Raw genomic sequence first — 20108 nt, forward strand, 5'->3', positions numbered from 1 at the left:
CTTACCTGCCTTTTAAGTACTTCTCACCTATCATGTGATACTCCCTCCCCATCCATACATCTGCCTTGATGCTCATTCTTGCAAGGCTTGAGCTGACTATTGGCTAATCACTTTAATAAGATATTCATTTTCATGGCTCTTAATGGCCCATTTTTATGAACATTAAAATGATTTCTAGAGCCAAATGTATGGAGCTATAATGAAGACAGCAAGGACAGGAGAACTAGTATAGGGCGAACCTTGAATGATATACCTCAAAAAGTACCATTATTACCGATGCTGAGGTGTTTTGAACTAAAAATCAGATAATCTGTCCATATACATTGTGAAATTTCCTTGATCTTTTTATTATCGCAATCTTTCATTGACATGGTTACCAGAATTTTCATTTTGAGGATCTCTTGTCACTTTCCCTAATATACCACCTATTGCCATAACAGAGAAAAAACATTTTTCTCTGCCACTCATGAAAACTAAGATTTGGACCAAATCCTCTCCTCTGTGTTTGACAGTCACAGGTCCTTTGGCTTCCATATTCCTTTCTTTGGTGCAGCTGTTCAATGGTAATAGTAACACAGGATAATGACCCGGTAGTTACTAAATCCATTAAACTTAAATTCTACTGCATTATCACAAACATCACACCCTAACCTTGCAAAATACCTCTGTGGGTAAGCCACAGTAGTCAGGAGGAGTTTTACCACAGGACTCAGATCTTATTTCACATCCTCACATTTCTCTGGAGAAAAAAAAATTGTTGCTTATAAACATTGAGTCAAATTCTAAAAAATTTCACAAAGTTACAAAACAAAACAAAAGGAGAATCTGGTCTTGAAAATTTAGTTTCTAAAGATCAAAGATGGAGGCAGAGTAGGTGGAAGCTACCCAAACCTCCCCCCAGGACCAAACTGGGACTACAGCTACATTATAGAAAAATCATCTTGAAGATTTAGTCTAAAAATACCTACAAATATATGTCATGTAATTTCTTAAAACCTAACAAAATGAGTGACTACTGAGTATGTTTTCTTTCCAATGGTTTGAAGTTGTACAAAGGAGAACCTATCCAATGTGAAATTCGGATTTTCTATTATTCTCTTACACATATTAGGAATACAACAAATGTTTTTTCTAATGAGCTAAGTTTAATACATTTAGGTCAATATCTTTCATACATTCCTTATAGCAGTTTATAATTGAAAAACACATTAACAACAGCCATTTCAGTGTAGAGATAATACAAAAGGGAGCTTTCCTGAACTACCTGAGGTAACTTATTAAATTATCATTTAACCACAGCCAATATTACCAATCTGTTTTAAATAATTTGTTCAACTCTTAGAGGAGAACAATGATTTTGGGAGCAAAAGTAGATCAAGAAAACTGAAATTAAATGGCAGGGATAAAGGGATACATATTTGAAATGCTAGCTTCCTGCATTGAATAGACAAAAGCTCTCCTACCAGAAAATATCTTGAATTGAAAAACATTTAGACTACGGTAGATTTTTAACCCAATTAAATTTTCTCCTCCCAAGTAGCTTATTTATTAAAGCAGTATGATAGCTGTTAATATTGTTATTTAATAAACATATCTCTATTGAAAAAAGTAAAATAAACTGTATTCCAACATGTAAATGAAGAATTCTTCTCAAAATACTAGCTTTGTTTGAGGTTGCTGCTTTTCTTTTCCAACTGATCTATCTCTGAGGAATTAAAATAGACCAATGAATGGAAATAGTAACACAAAGCAATAAAATGTGCTCTTTATAATATATATTTATATATTATCTTTCCATGTTCTCGGAATAACAGCACACTAGGACAGGAAAATGCCTGAAAGTGTTTTCTGAAATCAGAAACTATATTTAAGCAGCTCCATTTTTCACTGTACTGCACTTTGCCACTCTATTCATTAAAAACTTCCTAATAAGCACATATACCAGTTTTTTGATGCCTTACTAGTTCCATGGGTGACTATCCCTAGAGAGTAGATTTAAACAGACAAAACACAATAATGCATGCTCTGTTCACGTTACAACAGTTTGTGTTAAGAAAAGCATTTCACACACAGATTTTCTCATGTGGGAAATACTCTGTTGTTTAACATTATAAAACAACTTTAGCTTAAATATGATCATAGAAATCTTTTGAAAGATGAGATAATTTTCTTCAAAAACCAATGTAAAATTTTTTAAAAGCACTTTCTATAGGGACCAACTCATCTGATTTGCCCAAAATTGTCCTGATTTTTAAACTAAAAGTTCCGAGTCCTGGGAACTCCCCTTATACCCTAAAAAAAATGGGAACAATTGGTTACCCTAATACAAGCAATAATAGAATGGTCAGACCACTCTTTAATTGAATTTAAAAGGCCTTTACTGAATGCCCTGATGTGTATAAAGCACTATGTACAAAGCAGGAAACAGATGGCACAGCCAAACTGTATAATTTGAGGTGAGTTTCATAGCCTACTTACAGAAGTGTGGGTAGAGCTAGGGAAACCAAGAAGATGTTCTGAAGTTTCCTCAGCTAGCAGTAGGGAGACACTGGCACTTGAAGATGTGAGGGAGGAAAAGATTATCAGAACCTAGAGAGGCAACTATTTAGTAAGGAATTTGCCACAGCCCAGGAAGGAAAGAACCCAGAATTCCCACTCTTTCCACTCTCCAGACTCATATTGATGTCTCCTGTTGGCTGAATCTAACTTGAAGGCAGAGGAAGGGAGCCTGTTGATGAAATCAAAGGTTGCAGGTTCAATTCCTGGTCAGAGCACATACCTATGTTGCAGGTACAATCCCCAGTCATGGTGTGAAAGAGAGGCAACCTTTTGATGTTTCTCTCTAAGATTGATTTTTCTCTCTCTATCTCTCCCTCTATTATCTCTATCTCTGTCTCTGTCTCTGTCTCTGTCTGTCTGTCTGTCTGTCTCTCTCTCTCTCTCTCTCTCTATCATCTCTACCTCTATCTCCCCTTTCCTTTCTCTTTCTAATATCTATAAGCAGCCCTGGCTGGTGTGGCTCAATGGATTGAGTGCCAGCCTGCAAACCAAAAGGTCACTCGTTTGATCCCCAGTCAGGGCACATGCCTGGGTTGTAGGCCAGGTCCACAGGTGGGGATGTGCAAGAGGCAACTGATTGATGTTTCTCTCATATATCAGATGTATCTCTTCCTCTCTCCTTCCTTTCTCCACTCTCTAAAAATAAACAAAGAAAATCTTTTTTTAAAAAAAAGATCTATAAACATATCTTCTGGTGAGGACTAAAAAAATTTAATAAATAAAATCCAGCCCTGGCTGGTGTGGCTGTAATTGAGTGCTGGCCTGCGAACCAAAGGTTCACTGGTTCAATTCCCAGTCAGGGCACATGCCTGGGTTATGGGCCAGGTCCCCGGTAGGGGGCACATGAGAGGCAATCACACATTGATGTTTTTCTTCTGCTCTTTCTCCCTCCCTTCCCCTCTTTCTAAAAATAAATAAATAAATAAAATATTTTAGTAAATAAATAAAATTCCTCACACAATCACAGTATCATGATAGCTAATATCTCACATAAAGACCACAAGTTTTCATGGTGCTTATTATCTCTAGAGTAGTTTTTAAATTTTTTAAAAATTTTATTTATTTATTTTTAAAGAGATGGGAAGGGAAGGAGAAAGAAAGGGAGAGAAATATCAACATGTGAGAGAAACATCAATCAATTGCCTCTCAAAAGCCCCCAACTGAGGACCTGGCTCACTACCCAGGCATGTGCCCTGACTGAGAATCAAACCAATGATCCTTGAGTTTGCTGGCTGATGCTCAATCCACTGAACTACACCATCCAGGACTTCAGTTTTTTTCATTGTATTCTTTGCATTACCATTTAGTCACCATATATCCCCCTCCCCTCCTATAATCACCACACTGTCATCCATGTCCATGAGCCCTTTTCCTTTGTGTTCAATCCCTCCACCCCCAATCCTTCCCCCCGCCCCCTGCTTAGCTGTCAGCCTACTCTCTATGACTCTGTTTCTATTTTGCTTGTTAGTTCAGTTTGTTCATTAGATTCCACATATGAGTGAAATAATGTTATCTATCTTTCTCCGAATGGTTTATTTCGCTTAGCATCATGTTCTCCAGGTCCATCCATGCCATCACAAAGGAAAAATTTTTCTTCTTTTTTATGGCCGAATATTCCATTGTGTAAATGTCCCATAATTGTTTTATCCACTCATCTGCTGATGGACACTTAGGCTGCTTCCATATCTTGGCTACTGTAAATAATGTTGCAATGAACAAAGTGAGGCTTGTGTCCTTTTGAATTAGTGTTTTGTGTTCCTTCTGATATATTCCCAGAAGTGGGATCACTGGGTCAAAAGACAGATCCATTTTTAATTTTTTGAGGTATTTCCATACTGCTCTCCACAGTGGCTGCACCAGTCTGCATTCCCACCAGCAGTGTAAAAGGGTTCCCTTTTCTCCACATCTTCACCAGTACTTGTTTGTTGATTTACTGATGATAGCCATTCTAACAAGTGTGAAATAACATTTCATTGTGGTTTTAATTTACATCTCTCTGATGATTTGTAATGTTAAGCATCCATTCATATGGCTATTGACCATCCGTATGTCTTCTTTAGAGAGGTATCTATTCAAGTCCTTTGCCCATTTTTTAATTGGGTTGTTGGGTTTTGGTGTTAAGTTTTGTAAATTCTTTATAAATTTTGGATATTAACCCCTTATCAGATGTATTAGGGAATATGTTCTCCCATTCTGTGGAATTTCTATTTATTTTGTTGATGTTTTCCTTTGCTGTGCAAAACTTTTTAGTTTGACGTAGTCCCATTTGTTTATTTTTCCTAGAGTGATTTTTAAAATTTTCTTTTGTGTGCTTTTTTGAGATTATATAGAGTAGCAACATAATTATACAGTGGATCAATAGCTAGTCACTTTGCAACACTGCATACTTGGGATGCACTTTGAAACTGTGTACTCAGGGATTGGGATTGTGAAGGAAAAAGATTAAGACCGAAGTCTGCTCTTGGCCACACTTTCTCCTATAACATTTAACATAATCTTCAGTGCATTTACCATTTAATCCTCATGAAATAATAAAATTATAATTTTATCACTATCATTTAACGTAGTCCTCAACAAAAAGTTGTAAAGTAAGTATTCCCATTTGTATAGTTGAACAAACTAAAGCTCAGAGTGGTTAAGTAATTTGCCCAAGGTCACAACAGCCAGAAAGTAGCCTAGCCAGAGCGAGGTTCTCTGTCTCAGCTCCACTAGTCTTGCCTACCCCCAGAGCCCTTTACACTAGCCTTGAAGCCATCCTCCATTGCATTTCTTTCGGTTTTTTTATATTTACATAGGTTTATTTTTTAATTTAATCTTTATTGTATTTTTCCCATTACCATTTATTCCCCTAGACCCCCCGCCCCCCAGCAATCACCACCCTGTTGTCCGTGTCCATCAGCCCTTTTTCCTTTTTGCTCAATCCCTCCATGGCCTCACCTCCTCCACCACTAGCTGTCATCTGGCTCTTAATCTATAAGTCTGTCCCCATTCTCCTTGTTTGTTCAGTTAGTTAATTAGATTCCACATATGAGTGTGATTTTTTTTTTTTAATGAGTTACTCTGGGACTCTATTCCTTCCTTTGTAAAATGAGGGAAATGGTAAATAACTCATTGATTGTTATAAGGATTGAGTAGTATAATTTCCAAACAGTTTCTGACACCAAGTAGGCCCTAAATTAATGTTATTTCCCACCCTTATACTACTACTTTATACAGTCAGCCTCAGAGATAATTGCTGGTTCAGTTCCAGACCACCTCAATAAAGTGAGTTATATGAATCTCTTGGTTTCCCAGGGCATATAAAAGTTATGTTTACACTATACTGTAGTCTATTAAGTGTGCAATAACATTACATCTAAAAAAAAGTACATACATTAATTTAAAAACACTTAATTGCTATAAAATGCTAATCATCATCTGAGCCTTCAGCAAGGCATAATCTTTTTGCAGTAAAGGGAAGCCCAACCAGGTATGCCTGTATACATTTAGATACTAAGTTTAGTACCTTAAGAAATATATGACATGGAATCGTTAAATGTATCTCCTCATGTCTGATCCTTGACACTGAGTTCACATGTATAAAGTGAGACAAGTTTAACATTTTACTGAACAAAGGGTTTTCAGAATATCATTTCAACCCACTTGATATAATCCAAATCAATAAATAATAATAAAGTTTATCCCAGTGACATACATTCAAGTGAGGTAAAAATCTTACATATTTATGGAGGGAAAATTTAAATGCTCTTCTCAGACACATCAAAAAGAACTTTCTGTCCATATATGAGTGAATTGACAATACAGAACTCATAAGTTCAAGCTCACCTGTTGTGAGAAGGATGAATTAGTACAGAACAATGAGGAAAATCACCAAATCATCCCTCTTCGCACAATTATAACCAAGGATTATTTGCTTTTTTAGACCCTTTTCTCCTTCCCTCTTCATTGTACCCTTATCTCCCACCTCATGAAAAGAAATTAAAATTTTCAAGTACTTCCATTTTATATTGTGTTTAACATAAGCCTTGAGTAGCTCAGTTTCTCTTTCTTGAATTTTCACTGACAAACTATTTCCAGTTGCACTTTGGGTGGAACACCACCACAATAAAAGACAGTGTTTGCTAAGGATTTCAGCGGCCACCTGGGGGCTCAGTGTATTCAGTGAATGCTATTTAAGAAAGATAGTGGTGAAATGGTGACAAATGGTAAAACTTTTTTTCTAGTGTTCGTGGATTACGACTAGTTGGTTTCAGTGTTGTTGGCTCTTTCTTCTGCATTACCAACCTTTTCCACATTTAAAATCTGCTACTGCCTCCCATTCATAGTTATGGCAGCAGGCTTTGCCCTTTTGACATAAACCTTGTTGGTTAGAAGGTTCATATTTTAGATTACAGGCAAGTATTGATTTTCTAGTTAGTCCATGCTTCAGAATTTGTTTATTTTTTAAAGTACCTTTTTCAACTAGCTAAACAATTTTTCTTCGTTAATTTATCAATCCACTCACATGAAATAACTTAGACTGTTACTTCTTTTATCTTCAGTCACACCCGGTAAAATTAGGCTTGTTTGCATATGATTAGCCATGACTGGTCCACAGCTGAGCCACCTTTGCTCTCCAAACACTGAGCCACCTGCCCCCGCCCCACCCCCCTCCTGCCCCAACTAGACTGGTTAGTCAGACCTTGCCTCAGGCTTAGCCTGGGACTTGTCACCTTTCTCACTCCTGGAGTCCTTTCCCTGGCTGAGGCTGTGGCTCTCAGAGACACTGACTGGGTCTTTGCTCAAAATTCATTAGTCTCAGCTTCCTCCTGCTGAGTTTCTGCTCCTTGCACAATCTTCCCTCCTTCATCTTTCTTGGTTCTAGAGTACTTCCAATTATTTCTGCTTCAAGGTCCTGAGCTGACTATTGGCTGAAGAAAAAAAATGAAAAATATGAAGACAGCTGGACAGAGAAACCAATTAATTATATTGTCCAAAGCTTCTGAAAAAGAACAGTTTTGACTCATGGGACCCTTGCTTATTGAAGAGAAAGGAAGTCAATTTCACCAAAGACTTGTCAAGGAATTCTAGCAAGCTCTCAGGCAGAAGGCTCCAGGTGCTGGGGTAGCCTTCTGCTTCCAAATGTAAAGAAATCTGAGAACACTTTTCCTTCAAAGAGACACCATGAGCTGAGGACCCTTTCCATGCACTTCATATCTTGACCACTCCAATACAACAAGGTCAGGTGGCCATTTGAAGTGGAAAAACAATTTTTCTACAATCACAAGCAAGCTTGTGATGCAATCTATAGACCACTTTAACTATTTGCACAGTCCCACGCTATTCTATTAATTTAGTACCAACCCACATGTACTCAGGCTTTGACCTAGTCTCAGTTCTATATATTCTCCAAGCCCAATTCCATCAGAGCACTCTTCCAGAGCTTTTCTTTCCTCCCAAGTCCAATCTCTATCCTAGTATCAAATCAATTCAAATTAAACTTTGTGTCTGTTCTGTGCCTACTAGTCCAGCACAGTAGTCAACCACATAAACTCATAAATTACAACACAGAGTGACCAGGGCAACAATAGAAATGGAATAAATCCTCTCCTCCAAAACATAAACATACTTCTGTAACATCCTTGTTTCTGCCCCTGGAATTTCTCACACAGCCTAGGTCAGAGATCCAAAGAGGCCCCACTGCCTCTTCTTGCTCAGCCGACCTTCAAACATTGTTTGAATCTACTCTTTCTGAGACCTGATGTCACACACATGTGCATAAGCACACACATATGTACACACAATAAAAACTGAAAATATATAATAACGTTTAAAGTAATCTGTATGCTTGTTTTAAAGTGGGAAGAAAATGCTTAGTATCCCTTGAGTTTTTACTTAAAAAAAAGAGGTAATAGAGAAAAATCAGAAGAGAGTAGACACTAAAAAAAGCAAACAAACTCCTTCTCTTCCAGTCCCAGATGCTTCAGGAGCCACAGACTTTGGTGCAGATATGGCCAAGTCCAAGAACCATACCACACACAACCAATCCAGAAAAAGGGACAGAAACAACATCAGGAAACCCTGATCACAAAGATATGAATCTCTTGAAGGGGTGGATCCCAAGTTCCTAAGGAACACACATGCTGCCAAGAAGCACAACAAGTAGTGCCTGAAGAGGATGCAGACCAACAATGTCAAAACCATCAGTTCAGGTGCTAGGGCTATCAAGGCCCTCGTGAAGCCCAAGGTGGTCATGCTTAAGATTCCGAAGGGTGACAGCCACAAGCTCAATCAACTTGCCTACATCACTCACCCCAAGCTTTGGAAATGTACTGGTGCCTGAATGACCAAGGGTCTCAGGCTCTGCCAGTCAAAGTCCAAGGCCCAGATTCAAACCAAAGCCCAGGCTGAGGCTCTAGCTCCGGCTCAGGCTCAGGCTCCCAAAGGTGCCTGGACCCTCGCAAAGGCTCCACAGTAGAGGTCTCTGTCTGCTGACATGAGGACGGAAGGACTGGAGTGACCCCTGGGCTGCTGTCTACATGGGGCTATTTGTACAAATAAACCTGAGACAGGATCTGTCTCTCAAAATAAATAAATAAATAAATAAATAAATAAATAAATAAATAAGCAACAAAATGAAAGGAAGGAAAGGAGATTTAAGAAGGAGATGTAAAATAAAAGAATGAAAGTAAGAAAAAAGATGCAGGCCAGGGAAACAGGCAGAAATAGTGGGCCTGGAAGGATTTAGTTGGCTAGGGGCTTCACGTAAGGCAGGAGACCAGCAATGAAGGTGATGAGTATCCACAGTACCCATGTGGGACAGGGAAGCGTGGAAAGCTGTCTCAGACCCTCCAAAAGCTCTCAGCAGACTCACCTTATTCCTTGGCCATCTGTCTCAGCCACGGACCATGACCCCAGGGAAGAAGGCAGTGATACCAAGGTCCCTCAGATATGTGCTGGCCAACATTCTCTCACAGCTTTGGTCCAGATTTTCTGTGAACATTAAATATCTCCCCCATGACTCAGCAAGCTGTCCCTTCTACCCTTACCTCAGGGCCTGGGCAGCAGCCTGCCTAACTCTGACCAACAAGAGCTCTACAAGCCTCAGGTGGCAACTAGGTAGGTGTGCAGTGACCATCCGGACCTTCCTGGTCACATTGGGACGGCTAACTTCAAGATAAAAGTCATGGTGCGCCTCCCCCACTCCTCCCCAGCATGGTAAAATTCCACTTAGGTTAAAAAGTTACATGGCTTTAAAAAATAATTTTTGAAATATGTGTGATTCAGATAAGTAAAAAAGTAAACTGTGCTTGAGGAAAACGAGAGAGAGAGAATGAAAGGATAAACAAAGACAGAAGGACAGTATAATGGACAGCCAAAACTGTATGGGACATGCCAAGAAATTCATACTTACTCTTTTAACTTCTGCCTTCAATTCTTCCTTTCTAACCTTTTCTTGATTCCTTGAGCTGAACACACAGCTCTTTGGTCACTCAGTGTTAAGAGCACCCTCATTCTGGTCATTAAGATTCTATTTCAGGTATTAAGAAGTATGTCAGACTAAGTCAAAGATTAATTTCACATCCATTCAAAGTCTTTTCCCTCCCTCCAACTCAGGCCCAACTTGTGGCCCTGGGATCTGTCAGAGCAGGAGCACTACAGTGTTTCTTTTGCATGGTCCTCTTTCCCTTCTTTCTGCGACTTCCCACCCTTTCAGGGCCAGGCAGGGAGAGAGGTGGGTATGGAGGCAAAAAGGTTAGGGGAAAAGTGCTTTTACAGAAGTCCTTCAGCTAGCCTTATCCTGGCAGTTGTGCCCTGTGCCTAAAGGGTTCACATACGTGGATTCTTCTGGATACCTTCAAGGGTCTCAATGTTGTACTATTGTCCGATCCAGGAGATGCACTGGGCTAATCTCTTATCACAGGTCCACCCCCAGGCTCCCTCCCACCTCTTCCTTAAGGCAGGGGATAAGGGAGCTCCCTGGATGGGACACCAGCAAGCTGGCAAGACTTTGTGACAACCTTAGAGCCCCTCATTTGGCAGTGAGGGGTTAGTAAGAGAAACTCCCCAAACCACACTCTCTCTAGATCTTTCGTATGCATGGGGATGCCTTCAGCAGTCTGGGAAAACTTAAGGAAACCATCTCAGAATAATACTTTTAAATTTATAAAATAAAGTACGTAGTATTACAGAGGAAACTAATAATATTAAAATGAAGCTATCAAAAATATTTTTTAAATGTGTACACTAAGTGTGTATTGTTTTATTAATACATTATGTAACAAGTTTTAGCAGTAATTTCTAAGTAGTGATGAGCGTAAATGATATTGTGAGATATTTGTAACAACTGTTTGTGATGTGAAAACACCTGTGGTTTCCATTGGTGACAAAGGTACAGTTGCTAATACTACTGTGCTGTGTTCCCTACATTCATAACGGAAGGAAAATAGTGAAAATAAGGATGGGTTATTTTTCTCACACATATTTACGGACCTCCTGAATTCTATCCACACACCCCCGAGGACTCCAGATGAAGAACCCAGTTCCATGGAACTCTCCTCCCACAGCTTTCCTACCTCTGCTTATATAGGTCAGCGAGGGCAGAGGGAGGTGGTTGCAGGGCCAGTTTGGTGGCCTCCTGATGAGGCTTGCAGCTCCCTTAAGACTGGAGACAAATTAAAGTCAAGAGTTCTAAGCTTAGGGACATGCAAGTCTGAGACACAGAAAAAAATCCACTAAGTGACTTTTTGCTGTGAATTCAGTTTATACTCTGCATTCATGAAAATATTCTGGAATTGATACCCAAGAAACCGATAACAGTGATTACCTCTGGGGATACGGTGATTGAGATGAGAAAGAAGAAATTACTTTTTCATGTTAAACTCCTTTCTACTCTCTGAAAAAAAATTAATAAAAACATATTTTGTTTACATGATAAAAAATTAGTTTTAAAAAACACTTTTAAAGTTTTTCTAAAAGAAACTACATGTGACTTTAACTGATCTAAGTCTGGTAAGGGCTTTCTAAGCATAAAAGTAACAGAAAAAATAATGGAGAAAATCAATAGACTTGATTACACAAAAAAAATGTCAAAATATAATGATATCATAGAAAAAGCTAAAAGAGAAAAATAAAAAACCTGAGGACATATTTGCAACAAAAATTACAGAAAAGGAGCCAATAGTCTTCCATTATGGAGCAATCTTATAAATCAATGAGAAAAACAGTAACATGCTCTAAATAGCTGTTTGGATTCTTCAGTACCCCTTTTTTCTTTATGCCCTGATTCCATCATATTCACCTCCAGAGAACAACTGAGCAGCTAAAGAAAGAGAATACTAAATGTGTAGTGTAAATTCCAGGAATCAGTGATAGCTGAGACCACTTCCACTGCTCTTCCATTTCCAGTTCAGTTCAAGGTTTGGTTGCTGACCATGAGTGCCTTAAGCCAGAAAGGGTCTGATCCTGGCCAAAGTAAACCTGAACTTCTACACTGGAAGGATAATGAGTAACCTCAGAATCTCCATTCTAGCATATACTCAAAGATAAGTGGTATGCTCACAATAAGGATGCAAGAAAGTTTCTTAAGAAATAAAATACTATGCTCCTTTGCATCTGGCCTTCTGGGAACAACATGGTGCCACATAGAGCTTTGAAGACCAAACAAACCAACATTCAAGTCCTGGCTCTGCTGCTTTTTACTATCTATCTATATAACTTGAGCAAGTCATTTATCTAAATCTTGGTTTTCCCATCTATGAAATGGGAATAATGCCTACATCATAGTGTTATTGTGAGGTCATGAAATACATGCGATCCTTACCTCACATGATGCACACAAAAATACTGCATAAAATTCAAAGAAATGAATGTTTAAATACAATATTAAGACTATTAGAAATTTAATACTTTATGACTTTGGAATAGGAATGGATCTCTTAAATAAAGCCCAAAAGGCCACATAATAAAAGAAAACATTAAATTAGAAAAAGTGAAGGCAAAAATAAAAACCTGGAAGAAGATATTTGTAATATATAAAGTAAATAAAACTTTAGTATATGGAACATACTAAATTATTTTATTAAGCAAACTTTTAAAAGAAAACTTAACAGAAAAATAAGCAATATGAAGAGAAAATGAACAAAAATGAACAGAGAAAAGGATATGAACAATAATTCACAGAAAAAAAGATGTTATAGCCAACAAATATAAAAAAAAGATGTGCAATTTCACTAAGAACATAGAAATGCAAATAAATCCAGTTAAACATTCCACTTTCTATCATAAGATTAGAAAAACTTTAAAATTCTGATAAAACAAAGTGTTAGAGAACATTGTGGGGTAGCAGAGATTCTCATGAGCTCTAGTGGTTATGTTGATTGATTCAATCACCTAATAAAACAATTTGGCATTATCCGGTAAAGTTAAAAATTGGCACTGCCTGTGATCCAACAATTCTACTTCTGAAGAAACACTTACATGTGTGCACAGAAGCATGCAAAGATGTTTACTGTAGCATTGCTCTAACTGGAACCGACTCATGCCCACGTGTAGGAGGATGGATAAATAAATTGCAGCACATTCATACAATAAACTACAATGTAAATTAACCAGATTTATATGTGGCAACATGAAGGAATCACAAAAATATGTAACTTTGAATTTAAAAAATGATGTAAATAATCTTAACTATCCAAACAACACTGAATATTGTTTACAGATGCATGTCTGTGTAGTAAAAGTATAAAAACATGGCCTGGATACACACCAAATTGCTGATGGAAGGAAATTGGGAAGGAAGTATAAGAGAATTGTTATTGTACTTTCTTGTACTTTTAAAAAACTTTCCCTCAGAACAGTAGTAAATGTGAAGTACTAAGGAGAGGTACTTAATAAATTATAACTGTTTTTATAACTTGTCTATCAAGTATAAGTAACTAACATGTACTTAAGTCTTCTGTCCCAGCTACAGCAGGTCGTGATTCTCCTTGCCCAGCACACCAGCTAAAGGCAGGCTCTGCAGTGTTGTAGAACAACATGAAATTCACATTGAACTTTGGTTTAAGCCACTGGTCCTCAACTCGGGGGGGAGGACAATTTTGACTCCAAGGAGACATCTAATTATGTCTGCAGACATTTTGGTTGTCACAACTGAGGAGAGGGTAGAGCTACTAGAACATAGAGGGTAGAGGCCAGGGATACTACTGAACATCCTAAAATGCACAGGACAGCCCCCCATCCTCCAGAAAAGAATTATCTGGTGCAAAATGCCAGTAGTGCTGAGGGTGAGAAACCCTATGTACACCTACAGAAAGTAAAATAAATATCCATGAAACTGCATTTAGGATACTATATTTGACTACTTTTCTGATAAGTCCTTTTTCTAAATTATCAGACACACAAAACCATTCTTTCTTTCTAACACTGGACACTGGGGCTAGATCATAGAGTGTAAGTAACAGAGTTGCCTCACCCAAACAATAACCCCTAATTCTGTCTCTGTACCACAGAGGGTAGGATGCCATCTTCCGGAAAAGAAGCCCTCCATAAATCATTTTAATCAGGGAAAATATTATGGAATTTTTTTCCAACCCTGAAAAATTATCAGGTTTGTATCCTAATTCAATCCAATGCTAGCTTTTTTACAAAGCTAAAGGAGGCAAAGTTAAAGGAGGTATTTTTTTCAATCCCCCAGGAGATAGTTCAGGGATCAGTGGACCAGATTTCAAATCTACATTACTAAATGAACTGCTCCATATTCTTAAAGTTCATTTGGCCAAATCACACGTAGAGAGTGTAGCAGTCATGATTAGATTCAGTTTCATGTCATAAAACCCCAAAATACAATGGCTTAAGTAAGGTAGAATTTTATTTCTTTCTCAGTTAGAAGCAACCTAGAGGTAAGCAATCCAGAGCTGGTTTAGTAGCTCCATGATGTCATCATGCTTCTTTGAGCTCCCTGTGCGACTCATTCGCATAGTCCAAGATGGAAGCTGAAGTTCCAACGAGAACATCCGTGTTCAAATCAGCAGGTTGGAGGAGAAGGGGAAGAGCATAGGTCTTCCCTTTTAAGGAGACTTCCAGGAAGTTTCTTGCAACACAACTAAATTGTTTGGCCATACCTAAATGGTAAGGGAATCGGGAAAATACAGATTTCTAGCTGAGCAGCAACATGCCTACTTAAAGACCAGTGTCCTTTTATTAAAGAAGAAAAGAGTGGATTTTAGAAGGCACCTAGCAATTTCTGCTCTAGTCTTGCCCTTGGCTTCCCAAGTATCTATGCATACTCTTTTATCCCCACACAGACCCAGGTGTTTCACTCTGCAAAGGAGACCATCCCAAGTCTCACCCACTTACTGCATCTAATTCAAAATTCAGCATCCTTAGATGCAGCCATTTTCATCACATCCAGATGCAAGTCCTCAAGGCCTGGTTGTTTAATTTAAAAAAAAATGTACTTGCATTTACATGCACTATAAGTGCTGGAGTATGAACAGAATAACACAATAAAAACTCCCATGCAAAAGGGAAGAAAGAGAAATACTATAGGTATGGGTATATCAAAATTACCAAATCCTACTAGATGGGAATGGCAAAGACTCCCTTTTGTGGCAGACGAGTACGTTCCTTGATTGGCTCCTCAGGCAGCTGCTGCCTTGGAGGAATTCCTTTGTACATTGTCCTCCATGAACTCTGGCTTTGCCCTCTAATAAGTTCATTCTTATCCACTTCCTCCATGGCTGCATCTGGGCCATGGGCATTGGAAGATAGGATCTTCTTGGATGCTGCATAATTTCCACAGCCAACTTTTTACTTGCGTAGACTCAGAGCCTCACAGATTCTTCTGAGAGTGGAAAATCAGAAGGTTTGCAGGAGAAGCTCAAGATTTCTGTCCAAATGTAGTAAGCTTCCAAGCCATTTACTTTCAGTCATCTCCAAGTATGAGTTACCACAGCCTAAAACTTCATTCACACCCTTTGAGCCTGAAGACTCTGGTCTTTTCGTTATAACTCTTAATGCTCTGCCCATCTTTTCCTTCTCAAATTGATATTGGCTATCCTTGAAACAATTTGAAACAAAGAAAGAAAGTTGGGTAGATGGCAACACTCATCATCTTTTTTTAAAAATATATTTTATTGATTATGCTATTATAGTTGTCCCAATTTCCCTCTTTTGTCCCCCTCTGCCCAGTACCCCTGTTCTCTACAGCATTCCCACTTCCCTTAGTTCATGCCCATGGGTCATGCATTTAAATTCTTTGGCTTCTCCATTTCCTATACTATTCTCAACATCACTGTTTCTACTTTGTACCTATCAGTTATGCTTCTCAATCCCTGTACCTTTACCCCAACCTCCACCTTTCCCCCTTCCAGCTGATAACCCTCCAAATGATTCCCATATCTGTGATTCTGTTCCTGCTCTTGTTATTTGCTTAGTTTGTTTTTTTAGATTCAGTTGTTCATAGTTGTGAATTTGTTGCCATTTTAATGTCCATAGTTTTAATCTTTTTCTTAAATAAGTCCCTTTAACACCTTATGTAATAATGGCTTGGCGATGATGAACTCCTTTAGCTTTACCTTGTCTGGGAAGGACTTTATCTTGCTTTCCATTCTAAGTGTTAGCTTTGCTGGACAGAGTAATCTAGATTGTAGGTCCTTGCTTTTCATCACTTTGAATACTTCTTGCTAGTCCCTTCTTGTCTGCAAAGTTTGCTTTGAGAAATCAGATGATAGTCTTATGGGAACTCCTTAGCAGGTAAGTGTCTCCTTTTCTCTTGCTTCATTTAAGATTCTCTCTTCATCTTTAACTTGGTGTGTTCCTCTTTCGTCCAACTTGTTTGGGACTCTCTGTGCTTCCTGGATTTGTATGTTTATTTCCTTTGCCAAATTAAGGAAGTTTTCTTTCATTATTTTTTCAAGTAAGTTTTCAGTTAATTGTTTTTCTTTTCTCCATCTGGCATCCCTATGATTCGGGTGTTGGCACACTTGAAGATGTCGTAGAAGTTTCTTATACTATCCTCATTTTTTTGGAATGCTTGTTTCTTTCTGTTCTGGTTGAATGCTTATTTCTTTTTTATGTTTCAAATCATTGATTTGAATCCCAGCTTCCTTCCCTTCACTGTTGGTTCCCTGTAGATTTTTCTTTATTTCACTTAGTGTAACCTTTATTTCTTCCTTGTTGCCATACTCAATGAGTTCTTTGAGCATCCTGATCACCAGCGTTCTGAACTCTGCATCAGAGAGGTTGGTTATCTCTGTTCAGTTTGATTCTTTTTCTAGGGTTTTGTTCTGTTCTTTCATTTGGGCCAATTTTTTTTTTGTCTCCTCAATTTGGCAGCCTCCCTGTGTTTGTTTCTATGTATTAGGTAGAGCTGCTTTGACTCCATGTATTAGTAGCATGGCCTATTGTAAAGAAGGCACCTGTAAATTGTGTGGGGCGGAGCCTTAGGTAATTGCCAGGGCAGGACAACCCACTTCACTGCTTTGTGACTCTGTTGGGGTGAGAAGGGTTGACAAGGGGACAATGCCACTGCCTGGTTGCTGGAGGCTTGCTCAGCACTCACTCCATTTTTAGCCACTCTACCCACTCCCTGTATGGAACTGGCACCCTTCCAGCTGTTGCCCTGGTGGTGAATCCCAGAGTGGGTGGGTTTGCATATGTTCTACGATTGTACAGGCCCTTTAAAGAGAATTTCCTGAAAATATGACAGTTTCTTCTGCCACCCAAACCCCCACTGGTTTTTACAGCTAAAAGTTATTAGGATTTATCTTCTCTGCACTGCAAACCTGGACGGTGTGGTCTGGCCTTGGGCTGGGATCACCCACTCCCAAGGTATCCCTTCTGATTTTTATCTACCACACATGAATGGGGGACCACCCCTTCTGCTGCCACCTCTCCATGCCACACCCTATCTCCTTACCTCTCTGTCTCCACATCTCTGTCCCTCCTACCCATCTGGATAAGTGTGGCTTCTTTAATTCCTTGGTTGTCAGACTTCCATACAGTTCAATTTTCTGACAGTTCTGGGTGTTATTTGTTTTGAGGTTTAGTTGTAATTCTTTTTTTAATTTATTTTTATTGCTGTTCAGTTACAGTTGTCCCCATCCCCCCAATCCCCGTGGCTCTCCCCTTACCCGTCCAACTTCTGCTCCTAAAGAAAATCTCCACCCTACTGTCTTTGTCCATGGCTCCTTTGTACATGCTCCCCTACTTTCCCCATTATTCCTCTTTCCCCTCCCCTCTGGTCACTGTCAGTTTGTTCTTTATTTTCATGTCCCTGGTTCTTTTTTGCTCATTTGTTTGTTTTGTTGATTAGGTTCTACTTATAGGTGATATCATATGGTATTTGTCTTTCACTGTCTGGCTTATTTCACTTAGCATAATACTCTCCAGTTCCATCCATGCTGCCGTGAAGTGTAGGATTTCTATCTTTCTTTCTGCTGCATAATATTCCACTGTGTAAATGTACCCCAGTTTTTTGATCCATTCATTTACTGATGGGTGCTTAGGCTGTTTCTAGCACTTGGCTACTATAAATAAGGCATCTATAAACATTGGGGTGCATAGGTTCTTTTGAATTGGTGTTCCAGGTTTCTTAGGGTATAATCCCAGCAATGGAATCGCTGGATCAAAAGCCAGTTCCACTTTTTTTTTTTTTAGGAAATTCTATACTGTTTTCTGCAGTGGCTACACCAGTCTGCATTCCCAGCAACAGTGTAGTTGTGATTCTTTTTGTGGTTGTGCGAGGAGGTGAAGCATGTCTACCTATATCTCCATTTTGACTGGGAGTCATCATCTGATCTTTATGGCTGGGCTTGTTTCCATTGACCAGCAATGGATATCTAGGGAAGATGACTAAAACAATGTGGATTGGGACCACATTTTCATCTCCTGCCAAGGCTGGATGGGCTTGCAGTCACATCACTATTGCTTCAGTCTGAGGTGGGGGAAAAGTTGGATTTTTCACCCCTGCAAAATTCCCAGTTATAGGGCTGATAGTTGATTTAGATCACAGGCAGAAACAATCGCTTAGCAAAACTGTGTTCCTTTCCATCTCTGCTGGTAGGCTGGAGAGCTCCAGCCCAAGTTCATGTCTTTGTAGTAATACTTGGCTAAAAGCCACAAGAAACAACCAATGTATACCAAATTGTTACATTTCCTACCTTTTCCCCTAGCTACACCCTTAGTTTGCACATGAATCTTGACATGATTCAGCAAGTAACAGTATAATTTGCTACTGTATAACAAGGGTCACTAACTTTCCAAACAACGATATCTATTTCACTACTGTTCAATACCTGAAATTCTCCACTAAGCTAATGACACTATGGGATTTATTATTTATGTCACCCAACTCCCATGTTTCAAATTTCATATTGATAAGAATAAGGTTTAATATATGAACATAAAATATGAAAATGCAAAATAATAGTGGCTTAAACATAGCACAAGGTACTACATCCAAAGATGTGACTTAGATGTAGACTATGTTTCATTATAAAAATTCCTTGTAATAATATAAACCTGAGAGTTTATGTCTTAGATAAAACACCCATGTATGAGTGTCATAACAGCTCCTTTTCCTGTATACTTTGTAAGCCTTTTCTCAAGTTGGAACAGGATTTGAGCTGATGTTTCCCATAAGAAGAACCTAATCTTATGATTAGGTTGATTAATTCCTGACTCAGAAGAGCAGCCAAGGTTGACAACGAAGGGGTGGGGGGGCTTATTCATTACTGAGCAGGACACAGGTCAGTGGGAGTTGGGAAGGAAGACATGGAGGGGAAAGGAGAGAGATGGCTGGGGCCATCAGTCCAAAATCTAACTACAAATCGCAAAATTGTTAGAGAAAAAGAGAAAGAGAGATGTGTGTTAAAACCCAAGGGCTGTCCAGAATCTTGCTGCTACAGATTATCATAATAACTGACATGTTTGACTCTATGCACTAAATGGCAATATGATATACTAACTTCTTTATATACTTAGCTAACCTTCAAAAACCTATGAGGTAGAAGGAAGAGGGGGTGGGGGGTGGGTAGAGGGGGAAATGGAGACATCTGTAATAGTGTTAACAATAAAAAAATTTTTTTAATAACCTATTAAAAAAAGAAGTAGATACTACTGAGGGTAACTAATTTACCCAAGGTCAAAGCAAATGGCAGAGCCAGGGCTTGAATTCAGGTCTCTCAGAAACCAAAGCAAATCTCTTAATTACTATGGTATATTGTTCATAGATTTGGGAGTTTTGTTTTGTTTCAAAGAAATGACTCTAAATTAGGTTAACTAGTTAGTACTATTCAATTACTTATCACCTGCATAATCAGTCTGGTTTAGTCAGGAGAAGGTGACTTCACTGCAGATTAACTGATACTTTTAAACCATGTATTTTGGTCTTAACAAGTGCAGCGGGGGTTGGGACGGAAGAGGTTTCCATTTTGAAAAAATGAGTAAATTTTTTGACACTAAAGTGTGACTGAAGACCCTTCATCCTGCCCTTAGAAACTCCTTTCTTTCCCTCACTCCTTCCTTCTTTCTTCAAATACAGAGTGTTCGCTCTGCCAGTTACTGCA

The 20108-nt window shown here is 38.8% G+C and overlaps 1 pseudogene; it reads left to right on the top strand.

The window, feature by feature from the left end:
• The first annotated feature begins 8545 nt into the window (after positions 1-8545).
• Positions 8546-9016, top strand: LOC129085669 (60S ribosomal protein L29-like; annotated as a pseudogene).
• The last annotated feature ends 11092 nt before the right edge of the window (positions 9017-20108 follow it).

The sequence above is a fragment of the Pteronotus mesoamericanus genome, unplaced genomic scaffold, assembly GCF_021234165.1.
Source record: "Pteronotus mesoamericanus isolate MK-2021 breed Mesoamerican mustached bat unplaced genomic scaffold, CSHL_Meso_final scaffold_31, whole genome shotgun sequence".
NCBI lineage: Eukaryota > Metazoa > Chordata > Mammalia > Chiroptera > Mormoopidae > Pteronotus > Pteronotus mesoamericanus.